Source organism: Hordeum vulgare, chromosome 4H (genome assembly GCF_904849725.1).
Source record: "Hordeum vulgare subsp. vulgare chromosome 4H, MorexV3_pseudomolecules_assembly, whole genome shotgun sequence".
NCBI lineage: Eukaryota > Viridiplantae > Streptophyta > Magnoliopsida > Poales > Poaceae > Hordeum > Hordeum vulgare.
Window position 1 is genome coordinate 474,185,685 of NC_058521.1, and position 21,669 is coordinate 474,207,353.

Genomic DNA, 21,669 nt, shown 5'->3' on the forward strand with positions numbered 1-21,669 from the left:
CGGGCCGGCCCGCGGCATGCTAAGGCACGGCGACCCGCCACAGATTTGATGTTTCTTTTTTCATCTCGCCCTCTCTCGCACGGCGGCCCGCCACAGATTCCCGCCTGCTCCCCGTTTCCCGCCCGACGCCTTTCCCGCGCGCAGCCCTTTCCCGCCCGACGCGGCGACACCCATTCCCGCCCGACGTGGTGACTGTCGCCCTTTCCCGCGAATCCCACCCATCGTGTCGGGAATGGCGCCCTTTTTCCCGCCCGACGCCCCGCCCAACGCCCGCACGGCCTGCTCCACAGTCCCCCAATTTCCTTCGCTGCCTAATCGTGCCGGGCCGGGCCGGCACGCGGGCTCGGGGTGGCAGCCCGAGCACGGCCCACGGTGTGCTCGTGCCTGGCCCAAGCACGATTAGCACGTGTCGGGCCCGGCCCGTGTCATGCCTGGCCTGCGGGCAGCCGTGCCGGCCCGCGTGGCACGGCCCGTTTGGCCAGGTATGGCCCGGAGTGGGCGTCGTGGGACACCCGTCATGGGTGCACACGGCGACCGTCCTCGAAGCACCCTTCATCGTCGGTTCCTATATGATATCGTCGCAACACATGGTCATCGCCATCGTACACGATCGGCAATGATTGGAGCACAATCATTGACTTTTTGTAGCTCTTGCCCCGAGGGTTGCAGTTGATGTCACTAATGGATCGAAGCCCCATCACAACTTTAGCCCTCCCAGTTCTAGCATCGCCTTCAAGAGGTTGTAGCTTCTGCATCAACGGGTGTAGCTTTTTTCGATGTTGAGAGTGAACGCCGATTCCAGCAAGCAGTGTCGTTGTCTCCCTTGCGAGCTGGTTGCAACAAAGATTGGTCGTTGTTCCAGCAATGGTAGCACCACGGTCGCCCGGGGGAGTCTTCTCCAACACCGACGGGTGTTGATCGCAGCTTCAACCAACCCCCTCCTCTAACATCATCATTGGGAGGTTCCACCAAATCCGTCAAACGGTTCAAGCAAATCCTATGGGGTGGTTCCGGCAAAATCTCTCTGGCGATCCCAGCATCATCACTCCATGGTCTCGGCAAATTTGCTCGAGCTTCCAGCACAAAAATCTCACCGGTGGTTGTAGTACCATTGTCGCCCATCGCATCTCACAACCTTTCCACCAGGCCATTCCAACACCTTCGCGTGACGGTCCGAGCACTGCCATCAAGTCGTTGCAGCACCTTCACTAGTGACGTCGGTCCCAATCCTACGGGGTAGGGAGACGACACCAATGATGATCACCAAGGAGATATTTTGCCATGGCGAGGAGAGGAAGGTGGAGGAGAAATAAGAAAAGAGGGTGTGACCTGTTAAAAGTACAAGTAGCACCCTTATGTGTTTTTCGTAATTAATGTCAAACCATATGTACTAATGTTCTCCATTCAAATGTATATGAAGGAAGGTTTCATAGGCAATGCATGCAAAATATTGGATGGGTTAAAGGATGAAATCCATCAAGATAAAAATATGCATTGAGTATTGGACATTGAACGGATTTATAATGAATGACATAAACATCAATACATGCATCATGGTCATTCAGTTCTAATGATGAATACATTATGATCAAGAAGAAGCAAAAGAAATGGAATTCAAGGCCTCAAAGGTTGTCATGCTTTGACTTATATGAGTTGGGCTATGAAGGATCAAGATCTTCAGAGAATAATTGAAGATAATAAATTTATATATGGTATGAAGATGAGATCATGATGAGATCCTATGTTGAGTCATGGACTGGTAAAGTCTTGTAACAAGTAATTCAAGTAAAGAATTGATTATGCCTCTAAAGAGTTTGTGATGGAGCATGAATAAGGGAAAGTGATGACCAACATGATACTTGTGTAGAAACTCAACACGGTCACATCATCATTGAGATATCAGACATCATATCTTGAAACGGCGAAGTGATGGGAAGATTTCATGTGGCTTTCAAGACATCAATATAAATCATGGAGTAAATATAAAGGTTGTCCAATATAAAGATCGACTATTGAAATCAAGATGGTCAACACACGAGAAAAATGAAGTACCACATAGGATCTTGTGTATGGTAAGAAATTGTGAATTGCGTTTTATGAACTAACCAATAATATGTGTTTTCTATGTATATGTGGGTTAGGTGATTCTCATTGGCTAGCATCGAAAGAAAGATTCTAAGTAGCCCATGTGAGGAGTACATCGAGTGAAGATGATCACGTGATGGACATATGAAGATGGTTTACAAGAAGAGGCTTCCCATAGTATATGAGGGAGATATTTGAAGAACTTCACCGAGCTTTTGGGAAACATTGACGAATGGACATATGCTTAAATCTTGAAGGTCCAGTTATGGATGAATTGTACATGTGAAAACGATATACCTTGCAATGCTTCAACATGACCTATGGGGGAGCTACCTCCAGTATTCACAAAGTAACATGATCAAGATTGTGCTTCCAACTTGAAGCAAACGTGAACATGAACATCAAGATCAAGTCGAATTCTGAAGGCAAAGGTATACATTAGCTAGGTTTTCCTAGTTTTATCGGTCTCATTGTTATTGGTGAGAGACCCCATTATAGGTTTGATAGTCATACTATCAAGAGGGGCTTCTGGGTGCATAGATTACCCACGTCATGTGAAGAGTGCTCAAACCTTTGCATTTTATTGCATCCTACACATTTTTTGAAATTGGGTGGTTCTCTATGTGAGGGCCTTGACATTTTCAATATCTACAAAATGAGCCCAAGACCATCAAAATTGGAGTTCGTATAAAAAGGTTTTGCATGTTTTACTATATGGGTGGTGGATGTTTCCTCGAGGGCCGGAAGTTCCGGGCAAATTCTAGGTTAACCAGGAGGTTTGAAAAATATGGCCCGAAGGGAGACCTGAAGTTCCGGACGTTCTTAGAGGTTGTAGGCTGCATTTTTCTGTGTATCACTGGCAGATTTGGTGGGGGCTATATAAAAGTTCCCTTCTTCCCCAAAGTGAGGTATTTCATATCTAAGATTCCTCACTCTTGTGAGTTCTCTCCTCCTCCTCCTCCAAGCCTCAAAACTCCAATAAATTTGGGGTGGGGGACTAACCCATGGATATAGGGTTCATTTGTTGACCTCCTCCATTGTTCCCATCCTCTCCCATTTGTACATAGCATTAGTTGCTTTTGGTGGGATTTGAGCATTCTTGTGTTCTTGCTTTACATTTGTTGCGTCGGTTTGAGATCTTCGTGTTGATTTGCCTGAGTGAGAGCTCGGGAGATTATTACTCATGGAGGCCATAGTCTCCTAGATGGTTTGGTGGTCGTTGCATTGGTGACCTCTTCGTGGAGATTGTGAAGAGGCATGGGGTTCTCCTTCGTGATGATTGTGAAGTGGTCTTGGAGCTTGACATCTCGGGATAGGAGGAAGAAGCTAACCATAGTGGTTGAGAATCGCCTTGGTGGTGATATATCAAGGGCAGAATAGCTAGGTTGAGCCTTTTTGGCGTCGGTGTGCCTTCTTGGTAACACCCATCCCTCAAATGGAGACTAGAGTTTTGGTAGATACTTGAACTTATGGAACAAATAGGTAGTCTCTTGTCTCCTATACTTTCCGCAATTCATACTTGCCATTATTTTTATATATTGTGCTTAATGTGAATTGGTAGCTTGTATTCCACTGTTGTAGGATGGTACAAACGTCACACTACAATCAGAGACCTTTCGACGAAACTGTGTGCGATGCATGAATCACAAAGGTATAGTTCAAGCTCCATCGCCAATAAAGAAAACTGTGTGCGATGGAGGATCCATCAAATACAATTCAGATAAGAGTTGCATGTGCGATCTATGGCAAACAGTTCACCCGTGCAAACTGTTTATGATGGACCAAAATAATGCAAACGGTTAACTAAATACAAGTGTGTGATGTATGGCATACAGTTCATCCAGATGAACTGGTTGCGATGAGGCAAAATAACACAACCGATTCGGTGTCTGAAGTTGTATGTGATACCACGCAAACAGGTCGCTCGAATGAACTGTTTGCAATGACAAAAGTAACACAAACAATTCAGCGTAACAAGATGTGTGTGATACCCGGCAAACAGGCCAGTAATCGGAATTGTGTGGGAAGACAGATAAAAAGACAAATGATTCCTCATAATAAGATATGTGTGTTGTGGGGCAAACACTTCCTCTCACCCAATTGTGTGTGATTGTTGAAATCATCACCGAACTGTTCCTTTCTTTAATCGTAAGCGATGTGATTTGCCTGGTTGCATACCATCTACGCTCAGTCTACAAAACAACAACATGATTGCATAACCTAAAAACATCCAATTACATTACTGACCATAGATAAAATTTACACACCTTAATTAACAAGTACATGCATGCTAAACTAGTAGTAATGATCATCAAATCATCTATACTTCTTGTGACGACGGGTGTCGGTCGGCGCAGGACGGAGGCACCTCCTCATGTCAACGATCCGCTTGCACATCTCGTATCTTACATACACATCCTTGGTCGCGTACTTGACGTGATCTTCATCGAGTCTTTGGACCCAGGTGCGGCGCCAGACAACCTTCTTATTCTTGCAGATATCCTTCATGCCTATGTAGTAGGGGTCAATGATGCCATGGCGAGGTCTACCAGAGAGTCCTTATGCTTCTCCTTGCCGCCCAAGATCTTGTACTGGCATTATATGTCCACAAGATTTCGACAGGCCAAGCCCGTGGTCTTGAGCACCTTTTCATCATTGGTGGTGTCCACCGTACCGAATATGTAGTTGGGGTTGTCGACAAACCTGGTGAAACGTTCGCAAGGCCTTGTGGCTAGGCATTAGTGGTAGACAACAACATAATGGCCCATGCATAATTGGGCGACGACAACCTTCTGATCATGCCCGACACGATTGTTGGTGTACTCGAGGTCGAAGACGACCACTTTGTACTTGTCAAAGGAAAGTAACTGATGTTAGAGCATATTTATCCATATGTGGTTTTGGTAATTGATGACAATCCATATGGACTAATGGTTGCCTTACGTTATATTCGAAGGATTTTTACATAGGCACTTCTTGAAGCCCATCTGTTGGTTTCAAGGGGTTTATATGATGACCAAGGTGGTATTCAAGGTATTATCCAAAGAAGGGTCATAAAGACGCAAGGTTGATCAACACTAAGACAAAGAGTAAATTAAGTTGATCAACACTCAAAGCGTACAAGATGTTCCGAGAGGGATCAAGTGATTCCATGGTTTGGTAAGCATTGCCCATTACGCTTTTGTGTACTAACCCATGGTCTTTGTGAGAGTTCTATGTGGGGTTAGGTGTGTTTCCATGGGCTTGCGTTAAGAGGAAGATCTCATTCAGCCGATGGAAGATTGCGGTGTGCAAGTTCAAGTGGAGCATCAAGAAGAGATCATGCTTGAAGTTTGTCGTCCATTGTGGTGGCAATGGACTTGTGAAGATGTGCCGAAGAGTGGCTCACCCATAGTGAGTACGGGGGAGCAATCAACTAGTCTTCATCAAGCCAACACAATCAAGAAAGGTGGTCCATCTTGAGGAAGTCAAGATCATCATAATCTAGCTCAAGTGGGCTTTGTGCAAGTTATAGGTTTGCCCTTGATAGGTTTTTCTATTTTAGGATAGATTGTCGTACTGTCAAGGGGGGCTCTCAAGTGAGTAGCTTGATTGTTTCGTTCGTTGAGAGATCAAATAATTTGCATCCTGATACGTCTCCATCGTATCTACTTTTCCAAACTCTTTTGCCCTTGTTTTGGACTCTAATTTGCATGATTTGAATGGAACTAACCCGGACTGACGTTGTTTTCAGCAGAATTGCCATGGTGTTGTTTTTTGTGCAGAAATGAAAGTTCTCGGAACGTCCTGAAAATTTACGGAGAATATTTCTGGAAAATATGAAAAATACCTGCGCAAAGATCCACCGGAGGGGACAAGCCAGTGGGCCACAAGCCCTATCGCCGCGGCCTCCCCCCTGGCCGCGGCAACCAAGCTTTTGGGGCCCACGTGGCTCTGTCGTCCCCAACTCCAGCGCTATTTATTCCCTTTCGTCCCGAAAAAAAATCAGAAGAGAAGATTTCATCGCGTTTGCGATACGGAGGCGCCGCCACATCCTGTTCTTCATCTGGAGGGCACATCTGGAGTCCGTTTTAGGCTCCGGATCAAGGAGATTGCCGCCATCGTCATCATCAACCTTCTTCCCTCTCCAATTCCATGAAGCTCTTCATCATTTGTGAGTAATCTATTCGTAGGCTCGCTGGGCGGTGATGAGTAGGACGAGATCTATCATGTAATCGAGTTAGTTTTGACGGGGATTGATCCCTAGTATCCACTATGTTCTGAGATTGATGTTGCTACTAGTTTGCCATGCTTAATTCTTGTCACTAGGGCCCGAGTGCCATGATTTCACATCTGAAATTATTATGTTGTCACCAATATATGTGTGTTTCAGATCCGATCTTGCAAGTTGTAGTTACCTACTATGTGTTATGACCCGGCAACCCCGGAGTGACAATAACCGGAACCACTCCCGGTGATGACCATAGTTTGAGGAGTTCATGTGTTCACCAAGTGCTAATGCGTTGGTCCGGTTCTTTATTAAAAGGAGAACCTTAATATCCTGTAGTATCCATTTGGACCCCGCTGCCACAGGAGGGATGGACAATAGATGTCATGCAAGTTCTTTTCCCTAAGCACGTATGACGACACACGGAATGCATGCCTACATCACATTGATGAATGGGAGCTAGCCACATATCTCTCCGTGTTATAACTGTTGCATGATGAATGTCATCCGACAAATAACCGACCCATTGCCTACGAGTTTGTCCCACTGTTGCTGTTACTTGTTTTGCTCTGCTGCTGTTACTACTGTTGCTGCTACTGTTACTTGCTTTGTCCTGCTGCTGCTGCCACTACTGTTGCTACTACTGTTACTTGTTGCTGCTGTTACTCGCTACTATTGCTACTTGCTACTGTTGTCACTACTGTTGTTCCTTGCCACAGCTGCTACTCATTACACTGCTGCTACCTTCTACAATACTTTTTTTGGCACCATTGCCGGGAAAGAATATTTCCCGTCCACGGGCAACTTACTGGCGCCATTGATACAACCGTTAGGAATAGTCTGCCTTGTCACCAGATCGTTTCTGGCACCGTTGTTATCATACTACTTTGCTGTTGATACTTTTCTTGCAGATACTAATCTTGCATGTGTGGTTGAATCTGACACATTCAACTGCTAATACTTGAGAATATTCTTTCACTTCCCGTCGCGCGAACCAACAAATTTGGGTTGAATACTCTACCCTCGAAAATTGCCGCGATCCCACGCGCTGGTGGGCTATTGCAAGACAATTTCTAGTTGTTGAGCAACTAGAAGCAGCTCTTTTCTGGCTCCGTTGTCGTGGAGGCATCAAGTCAGGAATAGTTGCACGTCAACAACATTTTTCTGGCGCTGTTGCCGGGGAAGTATTGCTATATTCTCTGAGTCACTTGGGATTTATATCTGCTGATCTCTATGAAGAATCTGAAAGATCCAAAAACCAAAGTCTTGCCCTCAACTACGAGGGGAGCTAAGGAACTGCCATCTAGCTCAACACTTGATTCACCTTCAGTCATGAGTAAGTTTGCGACATCACCTCATGCGAGAAATCTTGATATGTCGCGTGTGCTTGATGATGCTGATGATGCTATGCTTGATACTGCTAGAGATACTACTTTGCCTGATGTGCCACTAGGGGCATTCCTTGATGCTCATATTGCTAGAGTTACTGCCAATGCTCGTGATGCTTCTGAAACTGTCGATACTATTGAGATAGAACCTGCTTTTGCTCCTGCTAGATCTAGCTCTCCTAGATATGAATTGCCTGATATACCTGCGGGTTATGTTATGGAAGGAGAGATAGCTGAGGATTTTCTTGCGTGTAAGGATGCCTATGACGCTGAGAAATTACTTCTCAAGTGGAAGGAAAAATCTCTGAAAGCTAGGATGAAATACGACCCGAAGTTTGCCACTTCACCTATCTTTATCACCGATGAGGATTATGAATTCTCTGTCGACCCTGAGATAATCTCTCTAGTCGAATCTGATCCTTTCCACGGTTATGAGTCTGAGACGGTCGTAGCCCATCTTACCAAACTACACGATATAGCCACCCTTTTCACTAGTGAGGAGAAGATCCGCTACTACTATATCCTTAAGCTGTTTCCTTTTTCTCTAAAGGATGACGCTAAAGCCTGTTCACTTCTCTTGCTCCTGGATGTGTGAGTAGTCCCCAGGATATGGTCTATTACTTCTGTGAGAAATATTTCCCTGCCCATAAGAAGCAAGCTGCCTTGCAGGAAATATACAACTTTGCTCAACTCAAAGAAGAGAGTCTCCCACAAGCTTGGGGGAGGCTCATCCAGCTACAGAATGCTTTGCCTGATCACCCTCTTAAGAAGAACGAGATACTTGATATCTTCGATAACGGACTTACCGATGCTTCTAGAGACCACCTAGATAGTTGTGTCGGTTGTGTTTTTAGGGAGCAAACTATAGAACAAGCTGAGATTCTACTGAATAACATCTTGATCAACGATAATGCTTGGACTATTCCCGAACCACCTCCTAAGTCAACTCCTAAGAAAAGAGGTATTCTATTCCTCATTCCCGAAGATATGCAATAAGCCAAGAAATCTATGCAAGAGAAAGGCATTAGATCTGAAGATGTCAAAAATCTACCACCTATCGAAGAGATCCATGGTCTCGATAACCCGATATAGGTAGTAGAAGTAAATTCTCTACGTAGGTTTGATGAGAGTGATATTCCTTTTGATAAACCTGCTAGCCTATGCTTTGATGAATTTGACAACTTTGTTGCCATACAACAAAGTTTCAATGATTATGTTAGGAGACATTTGGAACAAAGTACTCGTATGCTTAGTCATTTAAGTGCTTGTGTAGACAGAAATGTCAATGATGTGAAGCTTCTGAGTAAACATGCCTCTATGATTACTACTCAGGTAGAAAAAGTACTTAAATCTCAGAATGACTTGCTCAATGAATTAAATGACAACTATGTCAGAGTAATTACTAGAGAAGGAAAATGACCCAGGAACCTTTGTATCCTGAAGGCCATCCTAAGAGAATTGATCAAGATTCTCAAGGAATTAATGCTGATAGACCCAGTCATCCTAAGAAGAAGGAGAAGGATGATAGAAACCTACATGTCAGTTCACCAAATACTATCACACCTGAAGAACCAAATGATATTTCTGCGTCTGATGCAGAAACACAATCTAGTGATGAACATGAACCTGGTGACAATATGGACAACGATGTTCATAATAATGCTCAACCTAGCAATGATAAGGATGTGGAGATTGAACCTACGGTTAATCCTGATAACCCACAACCTAAGAGATACGATAAGAATGACTTCACTGCTAGGAAGCTGTTGGAAATATGCCCTAGAGGCAATAATAAATTAAGTATTATTATATTTCTTAGTTCATGATAATCGTTTATTATCCATGCTATAATTGTATTGATTGGAAACACAATACTTGTGTGGATACATAGACAAAACACTGTCCCTAGTAAGCCTCTAGTTGACTAGCTCGTTGATCAAAGATGGTCAAGGTTTCCTGGCCATAGGCAAGTGTTGTCACTTGATAACGGGATCACATCATTAGGAGAATCATGTGATGGACTAGACCCAAACTAATAGACGTAGCATGTTGATCGTGTCATTTTGTTGCTACTGTTTTCTGCGTGTCAAGTATTTGTTCCTATGACCATGAGATCATATAACTCACGGACACCGGAGGAATGCTTTGTGTGTATCAAACGTCGCAACGTAACTGGGTGACTATAAAGATGCTCTACAGGTATCTCCGAAGGTGTTCATTGAGTTAGTATGGATCGAGACTGGGATTTGTCACTCCGTGTGGCGGAGAGGTATCTCGGGGCCCACTCGGTAATACAACATCACACACAAGCCTTGCAAGCAATGTGACTTAGTGTAAGTTGCGGGATCTTGTATTACGAAACGAGTAAAGAGACTTGCCGGTAAACGAGATTGAAATAGGTATGCGGATACTAACGATCGAATCTCGGGCAAGTAACATACCGAAGGACAAAGGGAATGACATACGGGATTATATGAATCCTTGGCACTGAGGTTCAAACGATAAGATCTTCGTAGAATATGTAGGATCCAATATGGGCATCCAGGTCCCGCTATTGGATATTGACCGAGGAGTCTCTCGGGTCATGTCTACATAGTTCTCGAACCCGCAGGGTGTGCACACTTAAGGTTCGACGTTGTTTTATGCGTATTTGAGTTATATGGTTGGTTACCGAATGTTGTTCGGAGTCCCGGATGAGATCACGGACGTCACGAGGGTTTCCAGAATGGTCCGGAAACGAAGATTGATATATAGGATGACCTCATTTGGTTACCGGAAGGTTTTCGTGCATTACTGAAAAAGTTTCGGGCTCATCGGTAGTGTACCGGGAGTGCCGGGAGGGGTGCCGGGGACCATCGGGAGGGGTGTCATGCCCCAAGGGGTCTCATGGGCTATGGGAAGAGATAAACCAGCCCCTAGTGGGCTGGAATAAGTTCCCACTAAGGCCCATAAGGTTTGAGAAGGAAAAAACACAAGGTGGAAAGAGTTTCCAAGTGGGAAGGTGGAATCCTACTCCAAGTAGGATTGGAGTAGGACTCCTCCACCTCCAATTTCGGCCAAACCTTTAGGTTTTGAGGCTGACTCCTCCCCTCCCTCCCACCTATATATACGGAGGTTTTAGGGCTGATTTGAGACGACTTTTCCACGGCAGCCCGACCACATACCTCCATGGTTTTTCCTCTAGATCGCGTTTCTGTGGAGCTCGGGCGGAGCCCTGCTGAGACAAGGTCATCACCAACCTCCGGAGCGCCGTCACGCTGCCGGAGAACTCTTCTACCTCTCCGTCTCTCTTGCTGGATCAAGAAGGCCGAGATCATCGTCGAGCTGTACGTGTGCTGAACGCGGAGGTGCCGTCCGTTCGGTACTAGATCGTGGGACTGATCGCAGGATTGTTCGCGGGGCGGATCGAGGGACGTGAGGACGTTCCACTACATCAACCGCCTTCACTAATGCTTCTGCTGTACGATCTACAAGGGTACGTAGATCACTCATCCCCTCTCGTAGATGGACATCACCATGATAGGTCTTCGTGCGCGTAGGAATTTTTTTGTTTCCCATGCGACGTTCCCCAACAGAAGCATGGTAAAGAAAGGGAGCCATGGGTTCAGAGACCTATGCCCTTTCCTCCTAAGCCATCCAAGAAAAAGGATCATGATGATTTTGAGCGCTTTATTGAAATGATAAGACCCGTCTTTCTGCAGATGCGGTTAATTGATATGCTCAAACCGTCTCCGTATGCCAAGTACATAAAAGATATCGTGACTAATAAACGGAAGATACCAGATCTTGAGATCTCCACCATGCTCGCCAATTACACTTTCAAAGGTGGAACTCCTAAGAAACTTGGTGATCCTGGAGTGCCTACTATACCTTGCTCCATTAAAGGAAACTACGTAAGAACTGCCTTATGTGACCTTGGAGCCGGTGTTAGTGTTATGCCTCTCTCTCTTTATCGTAGACTTGAACTGGATAAGTTGACACCCGCTGAAATTTCTCTGCAAATGGCCGACAAATCAACTGCTTTCCCTGTCGGCATTTGCGAGGATGTGCCTGTTGTGGTTGCAAACACCACTATCTTAACAGACTTTGCTATCTTGGATATTCCCGAGGACAATGCCATGGCTGTCATCCTCGGAAGACCCTTTTTAAACACTTCAGGGGATGTTATAGATTGCAACAAAGGCAATGTCACTTTCTATGTCAACGGTAATGAGCATACGGTGCACTTTTCGAAGAAACGATATCAAGTACATTGCATCAATGCTATCGAAAAAACTTCAACGATTCTTATCGGGAGCTTTGAATGCCCTATTCCACGTGTCAAGATGAAGTATGATTTGCTTGTTGGGGAGATACATATCCCCATTGAGGTGACTTAGTGGCTATTCGAAAATTCTCCATTCTCTTTTGCGATTCGAGAAGGTTTTGTCATGAGGATTTGATCAACCCCATTGACGGATTTCTTTCGATGACCATGAAGTGGATGAATCAAAGAGTCACATACCTCTGTTTTAAGCTTTCACTTTCTGTTGCTTGGAAGAAAAATGATAGATTTAGTTTAGTTTTCCCTTTTTCCTGTTTTAGCGTCCCACAGAAAAGTACCCCGAAAATAAAAGTTCTCTGATGGTCCTGAAAATCTGGCATGATTTTTTCTGGAATATTTGAAAAATACTGGGACTGAGAGCTGGCCTGGGGGCCACACCAGTGGGCCACAAGCCCTGTCACCGCGGCCTCCCCCCTGGCCGTGGCAGCCAAGCTTGTGGGCCCCACAGGGACCCCCTCCACTCATTCCATCTCCCATCCTCTTCTTCTACCTCCAGAAAAAATTGTTTCGCAGCTCAAACCCGTGTTCTTGCTTATTTGGCTGTGATTTTCGATCTCCTTGCTCAAAGCACCATTCTCCGAACCGTTTTGGGGAAATTACTCCTTGGTACGTGACTCCTCCATTGGTCCAATTAGTTTTTGCTCTAGTGCTTTATCCTTCGCGTATTCTTGCTACCTTGGTGACCCTGTTCTTGAGCTTGAAATGTTGATTTTAGCTGGTCCCAAGTAGTTTTAGTGCGTGATACAGTCTCTAGGCACTAGTAGGAGTAGTTGCTACGAGTTGGTTAATCCTTACTTTTCTTTCGAAGTCTCTAAAAATTTCAGAATTTTTCAGAGCTAGAAAAAGGAAAAGATGAGGAGGTTCTTGAGAGGCTCTTCAAGCTGTAAACCCAAGGAGGATGAGAAGAACCACCCCAAGTACGTGGTTCCTCGAGTCATAGAAGTTCGAGCGTGCGAGTGGCCAAGTGATGAATTTTTGCGCGCCTCTGGGCTTTATGAAGACTTTTATTACTTGGTGGAGAACGCAGGTCTTACCGCGTTCGTTGAAGATAAGTGCCCACAATACCTCCTCCTCACCAATATTTCCGTTCAAAGCTTCAACTTTTATCCGAGGAAGAATCCTCCTATGGCTGAGTTCATGTTATACGATATCCCCCAGTGCATGACACTACAGGATTTTTGCAATGTATGCAAATTACCTTATGTTGGGGATATTCATGATCCTCGTCCACGGGACTTGGGGGCTTTCATAGATACTATTGCTGTTGGAGAGGAGAGAGGAGTGTCTCACGCTAGAATTGCTAGCATACATTTTCCTGTGCTTCGGTACTTCTCATTATTTGTGGGAAAATGTTTGATTGGCCGTGAGGAGGCTGGATCACTTAGCTCTCCAGACCTTGCGGTTTTTGCGCGAAGGCCTTTATAACAATAAGACTTATAGCCTAGGTGCTATAGTATCTCAGCGGTTGAACACAAACCGTTCCAAAGGTGTCGTATATGGAGGTATCTATGCTACCCGTCTTGCCAGACACTTTGAGATACCCGTTAGACTGGGAGAGGAAGAAGAGATGCTTCTTCCTGAGCAATATCTGGATTATGACAGCATGGTTCGCCATGATTTTCTGGATAGAGATGCTAGTAGACGGATGATTTATAACCTGGTATTTAGTCAGGGTACTCGAGAGACTATTACTTTGTCTGCTCCTTCTTTGTTCAACCTTTATGCAGGCAGGTACATTATTATGCCCTCGGACATCTACGCGTATTGGGGCTTGGCCCAACCACAGGTGCCCGTGCCCGAGCCGCCAGTCGAGTACCAGACGCCAGTTTATCAGTGGGAGCCAGAGGAGCTCACATAGCAGTGGCATCCACAGTCCGCTCTGGAGTATCCCGGAGCTGGTTATTTCCCTCCTTGGGAGTATACCAAGCTAGGCCAAAAGCCTAAGCTTGGGGGAGTACGTGTTCTCACCGACTTTACATTCATGCTTATGCTTTCCCTTTGTTAGTCGGTGTTTACACTTTGCCACTATATTATCCATGCTAGTTTAATTTCGTTTTCTTGTTTTGTGTCCTTTTGAGAAAACCCAAAAAGATTTTCCTTTCTTCTTTTCCTTGTTGGGAGCTTTCCCGTGTAAATAGTTTTCTTTTTCTTTGGGTCAAGGTAGAAGATATTGGTTACAATGTTTAGTGGCTCTTGCATGCATACCTGTTTAGCTTTCAAAGAGCCATATTAATTTGTCTTCTCCTTTGTGTTTGCCTGCAGATTCAACTTAGTCCAATGCACGAGCACTCTTATTATTGTTCACATCGTTCGATCGTGCAAGTGAAAGGCAATAATGATGATATATGATGAAGTGACTGAGACTGGAAAAGCTGGTATGAACTCTATCTATTTTGTTTTTGTAAATATGACTAGCTTGTCGTCCCAGATTCAGCTTTATTGTGAGAGAACCATGTTTGCAATGAAAACTTAGAGATCATAGTTTCTGATGCCATGCTTATTTAGCTAGGAGCTTATAATGGTTTGTCTTGAATGCCAACATAGATTTTGAGATGACTATGATGTAGTATGATAGGATGGTATTCTCCTTTGAATGATTCAAGTGGCTTGACTTGGCGCATGTTCATGCATGTAGTTGAAACAAAATCAACATAGCCTCTATGATGTTCGTGTTCATGGTGATTTATATCATGTTCATGCATGCACTCCATGTTAGTCAATCTCATTGCATCTTGATGACTGTTGTCGCTCTCTAGTTGGTCGCTTCCTAGTCTTTTGCTAGCCTTCACTTGTACTAAGCGGATTACTGCTTGTGCATCCACTTCCATAAACCCAAAAGTGGGGCCTGCGCACGGTGGAGTTGAGTTCTCAAAGGGAGCCCTACCAGGGTTTGGGAGTTACGCGACGGGGCTCATGACTCGGAGCTGCCGCGGGAAAACCTACATCGACAACCAGCGATGGGGGCCTGAAGCGGATTCGATTGAATCTGGTTACAGGGTCCCCTTCGGCAAGATCAACATCTTCATCGGCATGATCGGATCATCCGTGCCTGAGCCGGACATCTCCACCGACATCGTCGAGCCGGCCAGGTACGTCCGCCCAGTAATAACGCCAAATCTGACTCGCCCGGTCTTTGTGGGGTTCACGCAGGGATCGGAGGAGCCAGAGCGCTCGGCGACTCAGGAAACTACACCGGTCAATTCTGATGACGAATCATCCATGGGCGATTCAGATTCAATCCGGTCTCTACATGGGGATTTTCTAGGGGGCTTGTCGCTGGCCATGGACCCCGAAGTCCTTGACCGAACCCGCCGCCAGATCGCCATTTACATGGCGGGGGCGACTCAACCCACACAAAACCCCATCGGAGGCGATGGAGCCGGCGAGACGTCTAGAAGTCCGGCCGCAGTCCTGGTGGATTTAGCGGCAGAGATCACAAGGCTGATGGCGACTCCCCTCACACCAGAAAACCAGGAGGAGATAAACACGGAGCTGGCGAAACTCAGAGAGGAAGTGGCAAAGGCTCATCGGGATGCCAAGGTGGAGTCCGCCAGGATCGAGACTCGGTAAGCTCAAATTGCGGCCGAAAGGATGCGCTTAAACACTGACAACTGGCGGCTCGAAAAACACCAGCGCGCATCTGACGGCGTCCATCAATGGAGACACCAGGGTCGCCTGCCCCATGATCTCAACCCGACCCGCCTGTTCGACACTCCACGAACCCCTGGGGCGGGAGCCGCCCCGGGGGGAGGTCTGAAATTATGACAGGAGTTGACCCGCTGGTTTTCCTTTTCTTGGCCTGTGCCCTAAAAGAGGGGAGAAGCGCATTAAAAAACTGAAAGTTTATCACCTTCATATTCAAAGTAAATTTATCAAAAGACTTGCCCAGGGACTCGAATCATTGGCGGTAGTGTCGACATTACTGAGTCGGCAGATGTAGGAGGAGAGTTCTGCAAGAATTATACGTCAAAGATATAGGCGGGTTACAGATGTGATCCAAAGAAACATGAAGAATTATTATTCATGGGTACCTCATTTGTTTTCCTCTTGTTCGTTGCTGGTAAGCCGGACACCAGATCACCGGAATGACTTCGGGTTTTCCGATTTGAAGTATGATGTGCTTTCTTCAGTAGAAAATTTGGGCCCAAACAAGCATTTGGATGTGAGAAGGGAACTTTCCCACAAATTCGCCTGGCCGGCTTAGGTGGAGAAGGAGATGAATCGGAGGAAACAGAAATTACCTCTACAGAATCCTCCTGGCTTTCGTTGTCTTCATTCTATTCAAAAGAGGCAGAGATATAAATGCAAAGTTAACAGTAGTGGATGGCGAGTGAAAAGAGGATAGGTGTTTACCTCCGAAGGTGCATCGCCGACTTGAGACTCGTCGGCTTCGGATGGCTCGGTCGCAGCAGCTTTGCCCTTGCCCTTGGTTTTCTTTGGGGGCGGCTTAGCGTGCTTCATGGCTGGCCTTTTGGGTTTCTTGGACCAAAATTTATCACCTTTCTGAAATGGCGTGTGTTACAAAAAGCCACAATTCAAATGAAACATAAGAAGTAAAGACAAAAGGCGGGTTAAATTTGCTTACCTTGGGTGCCGGATTAATTTTGCACAAAGGCTTGAGGCCGATTTGGCCGCATTTTCCCGCAGGCTCGCGAGTCAACTTCTTGATGATGGTGACAATATCCTTTTCTGTTAAAGCCGTATGGAAATAACATTGAGGATGATCTAAGGTGCCATCGAATTCGCACATTAGCCCGTCCCGACGACTCAGAGGGAGGATGCGCCATTCGAACCAGCAGCGGATCAAGTCAACCCCAGTAAGACCGTTGTTTGTCAAAGATCTTAACTCGGACAATAATGGGATGAAATCTGATTCCTCCTCCTCGGTGAGCTTGTCTGGGAGATTGAAATTCGTTGGAAGGCGATCTTTCCTATAGCCCAGAAGCTTGTTTTCGCCTGCAGGTGAGGTCTCTTGACAATAGAACCAAGACTCGCCCCAACCTTTGGGATGGCTTGGTATGGCGAGTAAGGGAAACGGGCTATCCCTGCGGTGCTGAACATTGACACCGCCGAGTTCCAGGCTGGGGCCGTTGTGAAATTCCGTTTGGCGATTTAGGTGGAAAAAGTGCCAGAATAAGGGAACTGAGGGTTCAATCCGTAGATAAGCCTCACAGAACACTTGGAATTGGCATAGGTTACTTATCGAGTTAGGTCCCAGATCCTGGAGGCGAACGTTCATGAAAGCCATGGCGTCTCTAAGAAACTTTGATCCGGGTGGCTTAAAACCTCGCTCAAGGTGTTCGACGAAAACGATTATCTCCCCTTCTTTGGGGTTGGGGAGATCCTCTCCAAGCCCGGTACTCCAGCCGATAACATTCTGAGGGTCCAAGTTGCCCGTTTTCACATAGTCTGCTAGTATGGTGTCGTTGACTTTGGTAGGGAGCCAGTCACTTTTGAAGACGGTGCCCATGCTACAAAGAAGTAAAGTACAGATGAATTTACACGTCTCGAACATCTACTGTAAGGGGTGAAATAAGTTCATTTAACTCGCCAAGTAATTTGTTCATGGACTGAGGGAAAAAACTTGACCCGCCACATTAAGAACCGGGTTGGGTTGCTATGGCGACTTATGAAGTTTGGCTATTCATGAGAACTACGTTCTAAAGGAGTCGGAGACGTTCGTTCAAAATGGAGAAGTATGAAGACTACAAACAGCTTTACGCAATCAGTGGGTAAATTATGGATCTATTGGACAGATGAAAAAACATGAGAAAAATGGTTGGATGCAGCAATTTACTACCAGGACAAGGTGATGTCGTTCGCTTGACGAAACATTACTCTGGACTCGCAAGTTAAGAGCGGATAAATGAAGGCATTCAAAACATTGGCTATCTCGTCGACATTTGTGTTAATCAGTCAGAGACAGGCAACAGATATTCACAAAGAACATCAAGAATATGGTGATGTTGGAACTTCGAACAAAGATTATATCTGTTCTCCAATGGGCGGTGGTCTAACCTGATGCTTTCGATCGGAAGTGGTCGACGGCGACGGAGGCTGTTGGAGAAGCACAGAGGTCATGTCGAGCGAAGGAAACTTCGGCGGCGACAGAGTGTTTGGCAAACGGCGAGGTGGTCGACGGCGACGCGGTGGTCAATGGCGGCGAGCGGATCAGCCGCGGTACGAAGCTTGACGACGGCGAAGATCTATGGGCGGCGCCGAAGCCTTTCGGGCGAAGACAGGAAGTGCGGTCAGCGGCGGAGCCCTCGGGAGGTGATAATACTTCCTCGCTGTGATAATGGGGAGGAGATTGACGAGACTGGTAGGTGGGAAGCGCCAGTCCTGCACCCCCCATCTATTTAACAGGACGGGCGCTGGAATCGAGGCGCCGTGAGCGGGAACCACCGGGGAATAAAAGATTCGCTATAATGGCGTTCCGAAAATTTTGGGATAACGATGCGCGAGGATCTGTTGGGATTATGTCAGTCTTCCCGGAATTCAAGGGATAAGAAGATGCCAACAAGAAATGGTTTGGCGACTTGAAGATTTTCACTGCCAGATGGCGGGTTACAATTTCTGACGTATGGAGGAAAATGAGGAATGAATCGCCTTTAACTGAGCAGAAATATTGGTGTGAAAAGAGTTCAAGTCAATCTGGGGCCTAATGTTGGGGATATTACCTGTTAATAACCCGCCCTAATTGGGCCGGGTCACCAAATCAGGCGATTCACCTGAACAGTGGTTTGGGCCTTGGCCTGGCCAGATCAAGGTCATATGGCGGTTTATGATTTCTGGAAGGTCTCCAAGCTTTGAAGGACGGCGACTTAGAAACCACAGGGGGCACGATTTGTAGGAAAGGAAAGTACCCTTGTAAACCCTAAGGATTCAACCTGTATATAAAGGCGAGTCCCAGGGAAGGAGAGGGCAGGTTAGAAATCATCGAGTGCTAGGTTCGGCGAGTTACGCCCTCCTTGTAATCGAAACCACATCAATACAAACCAAAGCAGGACGTAGGCCTTTACCTCCTCACGAGGGGCCGAACCTGGGTAAATTGCCGTGTCTCTCCCGCTTAACCCCTTTGAGTCGCCGCCAAGGTGCGATGGCTCCAGTACTAAGTCCTTTCACGAGGACATCTGCCGTGACAAAACCACGATAGTATGAGTCCACCATACCTACCTATGTGCGGTATCTACCTGCCGTTCCAAGTAAATTTGCATGTGCCATTCTCTAAACCTTCAAGAAATATTCTGTTTTGCATGCCCGAACCGCTCATGTGGTGACAGGGGGCTATTGGTATCTTCCATGTTAGGCGTGTTATCCTCGACATGTGTTTATTCACTGTCATTCACGAGAAAGGGGCCAGTAATTGGAATGCCCAGTTCCACGCTTAAATCGAAAACATAACTGTAAAACAAGACTCCCTCCGGATTGATGTTAGTATGGACGGTACCCGAGGATTCGGCTAGCCGTGGAGTGTGATTGATTGGTGGGGGGGGGGAGTTAAAACTTTACTTTTCTGTTTGGGAACCGCCTATAGCACAAATATCATGGAAGATATTGAGAACTCTTGGTCATTGCGTTGACAATGAAAGCATGCCACCCAAAATTATTATCTCTATTTTCAAAGCTTGAGCTCTGGCACCTCTGCAAATCAATGCTTCCCTCTGCGAAGGGCCTATCTATTTATTTTCCTGTTGAGTCATTCCCTTCTTATATAAGCACCAATTAGAGAGCACCTCTGTCATTTTTATGCTTTGCTTTTGATTGATATTGAGTATGACTATGACTGGATCTTCGTTGCTATGAACTACAATGTTTAGTCAGCCCTTGATCTTGAAAGTGCTCTGCATTTATGTTTTGCGGTCTCAGAAAGAGCTAGCGAGATACCACCTATTCATATTGCTTCATGCTTGTTTTGATTGAATTGTTGGTATCTGAAACTCATTATTATTTGCTCGCTAGGTTATTATGCCATTGATATTAGTTTACCGTGAGACCTATGTGTCACTTGCTTATGTGGTTAACTTGTGATCTTGCTGAAATTCTCGTTATGAGTTAGACATAGTTGCAACAACAAGATCAAACAGAGTTTGTCAAAGTTTTTATTTCTCTTTCAGTTTGTCAACTGAGTTGCTTGAGGACAAGCAAGGTTTTAAGCTTGGGGGACTTGATACGTCTCCATCGTATCTACTTTTCCAAACTCTTTTGCCCTTGTTTTGGACTCTAATTTGCATGATTTGAATGGAACTAACCCGGACTGACGTTGTTTTCAGCAGAATTGCCATGGTGTTGTTTTTGTGCAGAAATAAAAGTTCTCGGAACGTCCTGAAAATTTACGGAGAATATTTGTGGAAAATATGAAAAATACCTGCGCAAAGATCCACTGGAGGGGACGGGCCAGTGGGCCACAAGCCCTGTCACCGCGGCCTCCCCCCTGGCCGCGACAACCAAGCTTGTGGGGCCCACGTGGCTCTACCGCCCTCAACTCCAGCGCTATTTATTCCCTTTCATCCTGAAAAAATCAGAAGAGAAGATTTCATCGCGTTTGCGATACGGAGGCGCCGCCACATCCTGTTCTTCATCTGGAGGGCGGATCTGGAGTCCGTTTTGGGCTCCGGATCAAGGAGATCGTCGCCATTGTCATCATCAACCTTCTTTCCTCTCCAATTCCATGAAGCTCTTCATCGTTCATGAGTAATCTATTCGTAGGCTCGCTGGGCGGTGATGAGTAGGATGAGATCTATCATGTAATCGAGTTAGTTTTGACGGGGATTGATCCCTAGTATACACTATGTTCTCAGATTGATGTTGCTACTACTTTGCCATGCTTAATGCTTGTCACTAGGGCCCGAGTGCCATGATTTTAGATCTGAAATTATTATGTTGTCACCAATATATGTGTGTTTTAGATCCGATCTTGCAAGTTGTAGTTACCTACTATGTGTTATGACCCGGCAACCCCGGAGTGACAATAACCGGAACCACTCCCGGTGATGACCATAGTTTGAGGAGTTCATGTGTTCACCAAGTGCTAATGCGTTGGTCCGGTTCTTTATTAAAACGAGAACCTTAATATCCCATAGTATCCATTTGGACCACGCTGCCACGGGAGGGATGGACAATAGATGTCATGCAAGTTCTTTTCCCGAAGCATGTATGACGACACACGGAATGCATGCCTACATCACATTGATGAACGAGAGCTAGCCACATATCTCTCTCTGTTATAACTGTTGCATGATGAATGTCATCTGACAAATCACCGACCCATTGCCTACGAGTTTGTCCCACTGCTGCTGTTACTACTGTTGCTGCTACTGCTACTTGCTTTGTCCTGCTGCGGCTGCCACTACTGTTGCTACTACTGTTACTTGCTGCTGCTGTTACTCGCTATTGTTGCTACTTGCTACTGCTATTACTACTGCTGTTCCTTGCCACTGCTGCTACTCGTTACACTGATGCTACCTGCTACAATACTTTTTCTGGCACCGTTGCCGGGAAATAATATTTCCTGTCCACGGGCAACTTACTGGCGCCATTGATACAACCGTTAGGAATAGTCTGCCTTGTCACCAGATCGTTTCTCGCACCGTTGTCATCATACTACTTTGCTGCTGATACTTTGCTTGCAGCTACTAATCTTTCAGGTGTGGTTGAATCTGACA